Source organism: Macrotis lagotis, chromosome 2 (assembly GCF_037893015.1).
Source record: "Macrotis lagotis isolate mMagLag1 chromosome 2, bilby.v1.9.chrom.fasta, whole genome shotgun sequence".
Classification (NCBI taxonomy): domain Eukaryota; kingdom Metazoa; phylum Chordata; class Mammalia; order Peramelemorphia; family Peramelidae; genus Macrotis; species Macrotis lagotis.
This window is the reverse complement of record NC_133659.1, coordinates 311,029,344-311,041,867: the sequence shown is the minus strand read 5'-3', so window position 1 is coordinate 311,041,867 and position 12,524 is coordinate 311,029,344. Positions and strand designations below refer to the sequence as shown.

General features: G+C 38.3%; 1 pseudogene; it reads left to right on the top strand.

Annotated features, from left to right (window-relative positions):
• Window positions 1-8,341: 8,341 nt before the first annotated feature.
• Window positions 8,342-8,434, top strand: LOC141515718 (U6 spliceosomal RNA; annotated as a pseudogene).
• Window positions 8,435-12,524: the final 4,090 nt, after the last annotated feature.

Below are 12,524 nucleotides of genomic sequence, written 5' to 3'. Positions count from 1 at the left end.
TGACAAAATGGGTGCTTTTTAGCACAATATTTTGAAGAAAGGCAGAGTAAAAAGAAGTAATGAACATAAGGTTATTTGATGCTCTGATAATGAAACTAAGGGTGAACAGATGTTACGCATTTAAAAGCAGTCCACCACTGTGCAAAAGGTCTATTCCATCACCAAAGATCTCCTACTTAGAAAATTAAGCAAATTGTCTGTAAAAATCCATCATTGCTTTGTGCTCATTGATGTGATAAGGACTCCATCAACTTCCCAGCAGGCCTCATGGTATCTTGACATTAATGCAGTAAAAGAGGCAAAAAATTCATTTGCTTGGGTAGCCATTCCTATCCAAAGAAGTGAAATGAGCTCTTATAGCAATAAATGTGGGCATTTCTATTAGTTTAAAAGCTGTTTGGATGAACCTCTCTATCTCTGTAGGAGATTCATTGTTTAGTCTGCTATAATGGGACAAACATTGGATCTGGAGTCAGGAGACCTAAGTCTGTGTGTTGGCTCTGATTTTAGTTATGTAGGACCTTGGAGAAAGCATTTATTTCTCTGCATTTCAGTTTCACATCCTTAAAATGATGGGAATGGATTAGATAACACCTAGGTCTCCATGTTGGCGCTGTTACCAGCTACATATAAGACCTGGGACAAGGGACTTTCTTCTCTGTGTCTCAACTTCTTACCTATAAAGTGATGGGGTTGGATTAGATGAGTTCTGAAGTCCCAGTTCTAGATGACCTGTAATAATAATAAATATTAATAAAAATAGTGATAATCTAAATTTATGAAGTATTTTAAGTTTTATAAGTCTTATCTTTATTTTCACAACAACTCTGAGAGATGGGTGCTATTATTCTTAAGAAACTAAGGCAGACAGAAGTTAAATGACTTGTTCAGGGTCACACAATTATTAAGTGTGTGTGTGTGTGTATATATATATATATATATATATATATATATATATATATATATATCTGAATTTGAACTCAGATCTTCTTGACCTTAGATCCACACCTTTTTCACCTGGCCAAGTACAATTCTTCCAAGATTCTAGGAATTTCTGTTTTAAGTGATCATTAATCACTATCACATTACTTACAGAGAACATTTATGATATGTGAATGAAGGACTAAGTGGAAAAAAATTAAAACCAAGGCTGGCATAATTTTACTAAATAGAGTATTGTCAGGAACCTGCTTGAATGAACTGAAAAAAAAGACTTCCAAATGGATTGTGATTCTTTATTTATAGTATAGTTTTTGTTGGAAGTACATGAAAATCACTTTCAAAAAGTAGTTTATGCATTCTTCCTACACTGTTGACCCTATTCATTTCACTAGTTAACTCCTTTTTCCGGGGTTTGAGGGTAAATATCATCTTTATTCTGGGCCTATATGACATTGAAGCTCTGGGTTATAAAATTCCAGACCTAGAACTGCAGGGAATCTCAGGGGCATTGAGTCCAAGCCCCTTTATCAGTTGGGTGAGCAAAATCAGACTTGTTTAGATGTGTCCAACATTTTGTGACAGCTTTTGGGTGTTTCTTGGTAAAGATCCTAGAGTAGTTTGCTTTTTTTCTTTTTAGATCATTTTATAGATGAGGAAACTGAGGCAAACAGGGTAAAGTGGCTTCCCCAGGGTCACCCAGCTAGTAAGTGTCTGAGGCTGGATTTGAACTAGAAATGATATCTTCCTGACCCAGACTGCATCCTTTCCACTGCGTCACATATCTTCTCCACCAATTATATTTTAATCTGGTTTAGGCTGCCCTTGGAAGTATTGCAAGTCACATTTGACACCTTAGAGCTAGATTGACTACCTCATTTGACAGGTAAGGCAACTGAGATTGGAAAGATCATAGCATCACAGCATCAAGAGGTCATAGGGACCTCAGCAGCTGTTTAATCCCAATTTATAGCTAAGAAAACTGAGGCCCAGAGAGTTCAAGGTCCACGGTAATAAATGTCTGGGAAAGGATTCAGAAACAACCCCCTGACTCACATCCAATGCCCTTTCTCTTTCTCATGTATCATGATGCTTCTCCTATGTATTCCCAAAGTTAACTCCCTATAACTTCCCAAAGTTAATTCCAACCATACACTAAGGCCAGAAGTCTTAAAAATGCAGAGGAACTTGGTGGCTTGTGTGGTTTTCCTCTTGGAAATGCCCTGAGTTGGCATACCCTGCCTGTAATTTCATTAACTATGGCTGTGCCAATCACTGAAGGGGAGGCTTTCTGGAAATGTGATTTTTCCTTTCCCTGTTCCCATGGGATTTAAAAAATTGCCCTTCTGAAAGCCAGTCTCTGCTTAGTAAGTCTTTGCTTGAGCTGTTTTATCTGATTATTGATTCTGAATGACATAATATCCATCACTCAGAGAATCCCTACTGTGGCATGTGGACAGGAACAGCATTCCCTGCCTGGTATCACATCATGAAAGGACTTTCTCCAGGCCATCTGTTACTCCCACCAGAACTGGATTAGGATTAGGCAATTTTGTGCTAATCTGAGTTTAACTGCTGACCAACACAAATTACTTATTTTCCCTAGCCTCAGTTTCCATATCTGTAAAATAGATACAGATGTTTATAGTATTATCTTAAGAATCAAAGGAAAGAGCTTTATAAACTCTAAAGTTCTATACAAACATATCAACTTATTTATCAAAAATTAGAAGCAGCAGTGCAATGAAAGACTCCTGAATATATAATCACAGAACCTGAGATCAAAACAAGTCTGGCCCATATTCTCCTTTTTTGACTCTGAGTAAATTATTTTACCTCTTTCAGCCTTAATTTTGCTTTCTGTAAAATAAAGGACTTGAGTTCAAATCAGGTTCAGACACTTAATACTTACTTAGCTATGTGACCTTGGGCAAGTCACTTAACTCCATTGCCTTGCAAAAAAACCCCCCCAAAATGCATAGCTTATTTTTAAAAATAGATTCTTATCAAAATATCACAGATCTAAAGCTGAAAGTAAACTTAGAAGCCATTTGGCTGGACTTCTTTTTTTTTATTTTTATTTTTTTAGGTTTTTGCAAGGCAATGGAGTTAAGTGGCTTGCCCAAGGCCACACAGCTAGGTAATTATTAAGTGTCTGAGGTCAGATTTGAACTCAGGTCCTCCTGACTCCAGGACCGGTGCTCTATCCATTGCACAATCTAGCTACCCTCATGGGCTAAGCATTTTAAGGTTATTAGTAATATAAAATCAATGGCCAGAATTTAGTATTGACATAACAACTAATAAAGTGTTATTGAAAAAGAGTTTTAATATTTTGAATATTATCATCTGGATTGATTATTATTATTATCATCTTGATAACAGGCAATCCTGGTTTAAGCACTGAAGCCAAGAAAATCCGGATTCAAGTTCTGCCTCTGACATATATCAGTTACTTGATCTTGGGTAGGTCATTGAACCACTCAACGTTCTAGACAACTCTTTAAGACTACAACTTTAGGGGCAGGTAGTTGGCACAGTGACTGGAGCACTGGCCCTTAATTCAGGAGGACCTGAGTTGAAATCCAGCCTCACACACTTAATACTTACTTGGCAATGTGACCTTGGGCAAGTTACTTAACCTGTTTGCCTTATCAAGAAGCAATTATAAAGATGCTGACCTAAATTGGGAGATGGAATTTATTTATTCCATATCTCCCATAGACCCTTATGATCATTTGACATGGTGCCTTGAAGACTTTGATTGATGTATTAGTTATAGCCTAGCCGGCCCTACTCAAATCACTTGACTCTCATGCTCAGTGCTATCATCAACTTTCTAAGCCTATATTAATTGTAGAACCATTACTGATTTCCATTGGTGTTGGACATTTCCACACTGAGAGATCTCTGAATTGAAAAAATCACCGATCTGGACCCCTTGTAAGTGGGCTTTATGGAGGGGATATTTTTACACAATGAAGGACAGTCAGGGAAGATGGTGGAAGTAAGTCAGATCTCCTGGAATCCAGGTGGAATTGGGCGCTCTCTGTTAGGGCCCCAGAGGGAAAGGTGCCACCAAAACCAGGAAAATGTGCGTTTTTTTTTTTTTTAAATGAGATTCTCACCTGTGTCTCTCATGAAGATACACTGGAGAAAGGGAGCCAAGAGCCTTTGTTTGGGGACTGGTTTTAATTTGTGCTAGTTTGGAATGAGACTCCTGGAGAATTGACAGCTAATTGATATTCAAAATCCTTAGCATCAGAAAAGGGGTTTGGGGCTATTACTATGGGCCTTATTCTGATTCAGTGACTTTAGCTTTTCCAGGGCTTCTTAATTTAGGGGATTGGGGAACCTATTGGTATTTTACATGACCGCTATTGGATGATTCCAGTAGAAAGTTGGCCTAATGCCCAGCCTGGAGTGGGATGCCATCCATAAAGCTAGCTGGGTAAACTCCCAGAATGCCAGGTTACTCGGTGATGTTTACAGTGTCCTCAGGCCCCTCCTACACCCTCCCCTGAGGGGAAACATGCATCAAAATGTAGGTCACTCTAAGAATTTCTAGGCAAAGATCTGATTGCTCCATGGAATAGTCTATTACTTCCCAGGAGCTTTGGAAAGTAGAATGCCCTTTTTTGAAAGGGCAGGCTAGCAACCAACTCATTTATATTGCAGTCATCACCTACTCTACTGACCACTATTCCCTGTAATTTTCACCCACAGAAACCCTGCCCCATAGAGGACCTAGTCAGTGATTTGGCATAATAGGAACACGCTTAGTCTAATCTGACCTTGATATTCAGGGCTTACCTCCTCTCTAGTAGTGGTCCAAGTGTTCTGAATTGAGCAATTATATAGTTCATCCTTTGAAAATGGGAAGACTTTTGTGAACAGATGCAAAAAGAAGTAACAAAACTAGTGAAATAGTGCTTGTGTCTGTGTGTGTAATGTGTGTAGACATAAGAGTTGACCACATGGTAAGGAGACCTACCCGTGATGAGGACACTATCTTTGTGTAGCTCAACAGAAGGTAGAGTAAATATTTCTGGCCTCTTCTCCTATTCTTCTCCAAAAATGATTTTTATTCCTACCAGGAAGGGAGGCAAGAGGTTGGTTCAAAGACCTGAAAAGGGGAGTACTGGGCTGAAGTATATCTATCAACTCCCTTAGGTATTTTTGCCTAGGTCCTATGATCAAATTTCATCTAGCTTCTGATCACTTCATCATTTTTGTGGGGGAAGGGAGACCCCAAGGCTTGATCCTTTCCCACCTAATATCAATCTCACAATGAATACACAGAGCAAATAGCCTAGGGATCCATTTATTCAAATTGTAGTAGAACAGAAATTAGAGAAAGTATATGCATATATCCACAAGATACAGAGAGAAGGAACTCTCCTATCAAGAGTTATCTAACTCAGCTCAACCAAGAAAGACTATCCTAGGGATGGCTGGGTGGTGCAATGGATAGAGCACCGGCCCTGGAGTCAGGAGTACCTGAGTTCAAATCCACCTCAAGACACTTAATAATTACCTAGCTGTGTGGTCTTGGGCAAGCCACTTAACCCCATTGCCTTGCAAAAACATAAAAAAAAAAAAAGAAAGACTATCCCCAAGCAGAAATCTCCTAAAGTCTCTAGCATAGCAAGCTGAGAATGGGGACAGGATGAAGACTGACAGTTCCTCTCATGTCTTCCCAGTCTTTCCCTTCTGAATCTGAAGTGGAGTTGGTCTCCTCCAACTTTTCTCTTGAAGCTAGAAGCAAACTCGATGGTAAGCTTGAAGAAGTCTCTCAAAGAGAGACTTGAAGAGAGGGGAACTGAGAACTGAACCAGTCTTGCCTCCCATCATCTCTGCCCACTCCTCAGGCAAATCAAGGTCTTCACCTTTACCAGTAAGGAAACAGTTGCATGTCATTGAGCCTTGGAATAGAGTTTACATTTATTTCTATCTATATGCATATGTATGTTTGTATATATATGTGTATACAAGTAGCAGTGGATAAAATGTGGGGGCCTGGGGTCAGGAAGACCTGAGTTCAAATGCAGCTGCAGACATTTGTTAGCTATGTGAGTCTGGGCAGATCTCTTAACCCTGCTTTCCCTAGTTTCTTCATCCAAAAAAAAATAAACTAGAGAAGGCAATGACCACTCCAGTATCTTTGCTAAGAAGACCCTAAAAAAAGATCCTAAAGAATCAGACATGACAGAAAAGAGCAACTAAACAACAATAATGATATCTATATGTATATGATATCTTCTTCCTATAATGCAAATTCCTTGAAACAAGTATTGCCTCATTTTTGTCCTTAGAGTTCCAGTGCTTGCAACATTGGGATAGGATAGGAACCATGATTTCATCATTATCGGGAACAGCTGGATGAGAAAATCCTTATACCAATCTGTGAAGTTCCTCCTCTGCAATGTATATTCTTAGAGAGTTTTCTAGGGACATTGAGAAACTAAATAATTTGTCCAAGGTGATAGAGCCAGAGTTTCTCTCAGAGGCAGGATGTAGACCCAGATCCCCTGATCAAATATTTATTGCTTGATTAAGTTTGAGATCAGATCTCTGTAGGCTATGCCATTTTCTACTTGTTACACAGTAGGTTCTTAATAAATATATTTTTAAAATTGCTTTTAGGAATTATTGTTAAAAATTTTAAGGATACTATTTAAGGGAATCTGTAGGATATTTGCAGGGAAAGGGAAAAGAAGGTTTTAGGTAATTCCTTTTTCTTTAAAGTGTCCTAAGGATGTGAGCAGTTATTTAGTAATAGATATAGTAAGGGTTAAATAAATGAAAGGCCTACTTTACTAGCATTTTAGAATGTTTTCTTTCCCTTTGAAATGCTGCTCATAAAGTCTTTGCAAGTAGGCATGGGAAACAGACTACCAACTCGGATTAATCTTTAAGTGAGAACAGAATGGGGGCAGGGGACGGGAGTGCTGTACTACATTAACAAGCGGCTATCCATTGTGTCCTTTTCTTGATGAATGGCAAAACTGCCTCCATCAAGATAAAGGGTGAAACCACAGAGTTTCCACTTTCCCAAGGATTTCACACCCCTCCTGTGCATCTCCACCCCAACCTTCATCCTTCTCTACTCTCCCAGCCTAGCCCCTCACCCCTTGGCCAGAGCTTTACCAGCTCTGTCCGCCCAGTTCCTCTTTGGCTGTGAGGACTGGCCCTGAGCCCAGGCTGTCCCAGAGGTCAGCAGAGAACTCCTATTTCCCTACTGCCAAGCTACCTCATTCAAAGATTTCCCACAAATATCATGGAAATACAAGATGTTCAAAACTTATAGGCCATTTCTCCCAAGATTTTTATTTTATAGATGAGGAAACTGAGGCCTACAGTGATATACTTGTTCAAGATTATGAAGCTAAGTGTCAGAACTAAGACTAAAAGCTTGGTCTTCTGACTCTCAGCCTAGTGCAAGTTCAGCTATAAGAAGTCTTGAAAATGATCTTGACAGGGGCAGTTAGGTGGTACAGTGGCCTTAGAATGAGAGGATCTCAGTTCAAATCCAGCCTTAAACACTCACTAGATGTATATGATCCCAAGAAAGTCACTTGACCCTGATTGCCCCCCAAAAGAAAGAAAAATAAAATAACTTTTAATTGATTTAAATTGACCCCATTAAGGATCAATGAAAATCAGCAACTTTTCTGTTATGGCCTTAGAGATTTGCTTGGGGACACGGAAAAAGAGGTGAATGCCCACATAGATGCCTAGGGTCACAAAGCCACTATGTATCAGAGACAGGACTTACACCCAGGTTTTCCTGACTCAGGGACTAGTCTCTATCTAATAAACAACTGTACAACAAGGTAGAGTAGTTGTCAGAACCCTGGATTTGTCAGGAAGAGTTGAGTTCAAATCCTGCCCCAGATACATCCCAGCTATAGGACCATGGCCAAGTTCACTTAACTTTTCAGCCTCAGTTTCCTCATCTGTGATAATGAAAATCATAGCATCTCCTTCACCAAATAAGAGAATACATAGAAAGGGCTATATAAATATTAGCTATTATTATGTTAGCTATTAACTATTAGCTATTAGCTATTATTTAGCAATAATAATTTGGATTAAATCTATCATTTTAGCAGAATAGAAAACTTCTTCTACCATTCAATACCTGCTCTTCCCTTTTTATAGAATGGCAAGGAAAGGTTAAATGGCCAGTTTATAAAGTCTGTCAGGGGCAGGACTTGAACTCAGGTTTTCCCAATTCTGGGTTCAGCTCTTTACTACCACATTGCCTTTATGTAAGGAGCCTTTTTCAATTAAATGGCAAGTAGGTTTTTTGGTTTGTTTTTTCAATTGATCAACTGACAAATATTTATTAATAATAGTCAGCATTTGTATAGTGTTTTGAATTTTGCAAAGCATATCCTTACTTCAGCAGCACATATACTAAAATTGAATGATACAGAGATTAGCATGGCCCCTGTGCAAGGATGACAGGCAAATTCATCAAGTGAAGTTTGCAAAGCACTTCCTAATTTGATTCCCACAAAAATCCTGGGAAATAGGTGCTTTTTAATTATCCCCATTTTGCAGAGGAGGCAACTGAGGTGGACATATTAACCAGGCACAGAGGATATGACAAAAAGGAATCAGTCACTGGCTTTAAGAATCATATTTCATAGGGGCAGCTAGGTGGCACAGTGGATAAAGCACTGGCCCTGGAGTCAGGAGTACCTGGGTTCAAATCCAGTCTCAGACACTTAATAATTACCTAGCTGTGTGGCCTTGGGCAAGCCACTTAACCCCATTTGCCTTGCAAAAACCTAAAAAAAAATCATATTTCATTGTAGGAAATAGGCTATATATATATATATATATATATATTTTTTTTTTTTTTAAAGTAATGGGGATGGGGGGTGTCAACAGAAAGAGTACTGACCTAGAGGATCAGGAAAAGACTTCATGTAAGTGGAGGAGATTTCTGGAAGTAAAGGGATCAGCAAATGCATAGAGACATTTAAAATTTTTTTTTAAGTTTTCGCAAGGCAATGGGGTTACGTGGCTTGCCCAAGGCCACAAAGCTAAGTAATTATTAAGTGTCTGAGGACGAATTTGAACCCAGGGACTCCTGACTCCAGGGCCAGTGCTCTGTCCACTGCCACCTAGCCACCCCCAAGACATTTTAGATTCTTAACTGATGTTTTGCTTATTTGTCTAAACAATTCTAGACCTTGTGGAGCTCATATTAAATACAAAAGCATAGAAAAAAATCCCACTAAAAATGAAAAGAGTTTCTCTCTCTGTCTGTCTCACTCTCTGCCTGCCTGTCTCTATCATTCTGTTGCTCTGTCTCCCTTTCTCTCTCCTACCCCCTACCCACCCCCCACATTTGTGTATCTGTCCATTCAACTACCTTAGGAACTAAACTGATTGAAGGCATTGAACTCTGACTTTTCATATTTTCCTGCAGTGTTCCTGAATTCCAAGTATTCAAGGTTCTATCTTGAGGCATTCTGGGAAAGCCCAGCCTATGTCTGTGCCACTGTAAGCAGATAATTTCAGTGTCTTACTCATCTGATATCATTCAAGAGTCCTGAAAATTTGAAAAAATAAAGGGAGGGGTAGTTGAATTTCTGTCCCTCTGCATTTAGCACCATTATTAGGCTTTTATGGAGGCTCATGAGCTAAAGTTTAAAGTTCAACATTGACCTTCTGAATAGAATCCAGTAAAATTTTGTTGGCGTAACAAGCACTGTCTGTTTGTTTGACTTTTATGGTCTGTCTGGGTAAGTGCCCGGTTTCCCAAGCCATGAAAAATATTCTCTGGGCTTGGTCTGTGACATAGGGTATATCACTATGCATGAAGTCTGGGTTTTTCCTTTTGTCATATTTAATGCTGTTTATTTCAGTTCCATTTAATTTACTTCTATCCAAGGTAATATGGATCTTCCCTTGACTTTAGAGGAATTGGAGGTTGAATTTCCTAAATTAAACCTTTGGACTCTAAGAGATCATTGAGGGCCCAGTGGACTAAGATAAAGCTAGAGGTCTAGAAGTAAAGTAGACTGCAGTCTTGATTTTGTTGCTAACTTTGTAGATGATTTTGGAAAAGGTTGCAAATATCCTGACTTTATTAAGAGAGGAAATTACCTAGTATCCAGGGAACAACTATCACATAAATGACCCGCAGTAATGAATTTTGCCATATTAAAGTGACATAGAGATGCTTAATTTTCTCTTTCAAGAATGGAAGGAAAGGAGAAAATAAAGAACAATCATTCTTTCTTCTAATTAAGAAGAGGCAGGAACTGTATTGAAGGGAGTTTAATGGAGTAATCATATCGTTGTGGGTAGATATTGGCTCAGGACATTGTGGGGTTAGAGAGCTTCCCTCTCCCCCACTCCTCAAACACACTTGGGTACACTCCCATGGAAAGCCAAGGTCAGATTTCGCTGCGGCTGGTTAGGATTGAGCAACTCTTAAAGTGACTGTTCCAAATAGTAAAGTAGGACCCAGGGTTGTACTTTTAATATAGAGTCTATGACCTAGGATTATAGGATCGTAGTGGCAAAGACCTGGACCTGGAAGAGACTTAAAGACCATCTAGTTCAATTTTTAGTTTTACAGATGAGGAAACTGAGGCACTGAGATTTTACATGTCATACAGATCATAAATATCAGAGACAGAATTTGAACCCAGATTCTCTGCCTCCAAATTTTATACTCTTTGCTTTTGAGTCATTTTGGGGTAAATTCACATCTCTTTGTTATCAGAGTAGCCAAGGATGGCGGTCAAGCTGTTCTAGAAACAGGCAAGCACAGATTAACATAATTTTAGAATTAGAAGAGAACAGGCAGGGTTTTTCCCCTGTAGTTCTAATTCTTCTTTCAAAACATGACTAATATGAAAAATGTTAATACGATTGTATATGTACAACCTTTATCAGATTACTTGCTGCCATGGGAAAGGCGGGGGGGAGAGAGGAAAGAGAGTGTGTTACAAAAATGTGGAACGCTAAAGCTTACAAAAAGATGAATGTTGAAAACTGTCTTTGCATGCAATTTAAAAAAAATGAAATTATATAAAATAAAAAGACAAGATTGTGTAGTCCAAACCATTCTTATTTTGGTGGTTATCTAATCTCTGTGTGAATACCTCCAATAAAGGAGAACCCACCACCTCCCAAGTCCCCCTCCATTCATTTTTTTGGACAGCTCTAATTTTTAGGAGGTTTTTCTTGACATCCATGATTGGGTGCCAGGAAGAGTAAGTCTAACCTCTCTTCTCAGTCATTTTCAGTTGTGTCAGATTCTTTGTGACTTAATTTAAGAGTATCTTGGAAGAGATCCTAGAGTGGTTTGCCCTTTCCTTCTTCAGCTCATTTTACAGATGAGGAAACTGAGGCCAAAAATGTTAAGTGACTTGTCCAGAGTCACACAGCTATTAAAAGTCTGAGATCAGATTTGAACTCAGGAAGATGAGTCTTCCTGACTCCAGACTTGGCATTCTTCAGTATGGTGCCACTTATCTGCCTCTATTCCAATTGACTCCTCAATTATTTGAAGACATCAAGACATTTAAGTTTACCTTTTTCAGGTCAACCATCTGCTTTTAATCTTGTGTCTGAAGAGTTTTTGATCAATTAAGTGGACCTGGGTTGATTGGATGGAATTGTAAAGCAATGGAAAATTTATGGCAGCAAAAATGTTAAACTTCAGTGATGGCATTTCCTAGCAATATTGATAATGCATAATGCACTAAGTTGAATTTTAAGAAGTAATTTTTTCATATCCCCAAGACTGAATATTACTTAGTCACATATATATCATAGTCTTTTTATGAAAAATTTCAATTGATAAATATTTTTCTTCATCTCATTCTTTATCTTCACCCCTTTCCCCAGAATAACCACCACCATCACAACATATAAACTCTGTATAACACATATACATAACCCAACCAACCAAGCAATCAAAAAAAACAAAACAAAATCCAAACTTTCCATTATTTTTTTCAAACCTTCCATTATTGACCTTCTTCAGAAATTTCTGTGCCTTCAAACTATCACTTCTCTTTTATAAGGTGGGCAGCTTGTTTCAGTATTGGTTTCTTTGTCATTGCATTGATCAGAGTCCTTGGGTCTTTGAGAATATAAATTATTCTTCTGGTTCTGCTCACTTCTCTCTGCTTCAGTTCATACAAACCTCAGTTTTCTGTTAATCTTGTCCCAGAAACTCTCTGGATACTTATTTAGTGACCTTCCAATACAACCACCAAGAAATTACTTTAAAAGAGCTAGAAAAAAAGAATAATGAAATTTATCTGGAGGTATAAGAAAAGGAGGCAAGACTGGATCTTAACAGTATCAGATCACGTACCATACAGAGATTACTACAAAACAGATTACAAATTAAATTAGAAACAAAACTGATGAGAAAACAATAAATATTGAGATGATTTGGTACTAGTTAAAACAATGGTTCTCAAAGTATGGTCTGGGGATCCTTAAAATCTTTTTTAACCTTAAGGTTAAAAAAAAAGTTGCATAATAATAATAATAATAATAATAATAATAATAGTAAGATATGTATTTAGTAGGTGCCTAAT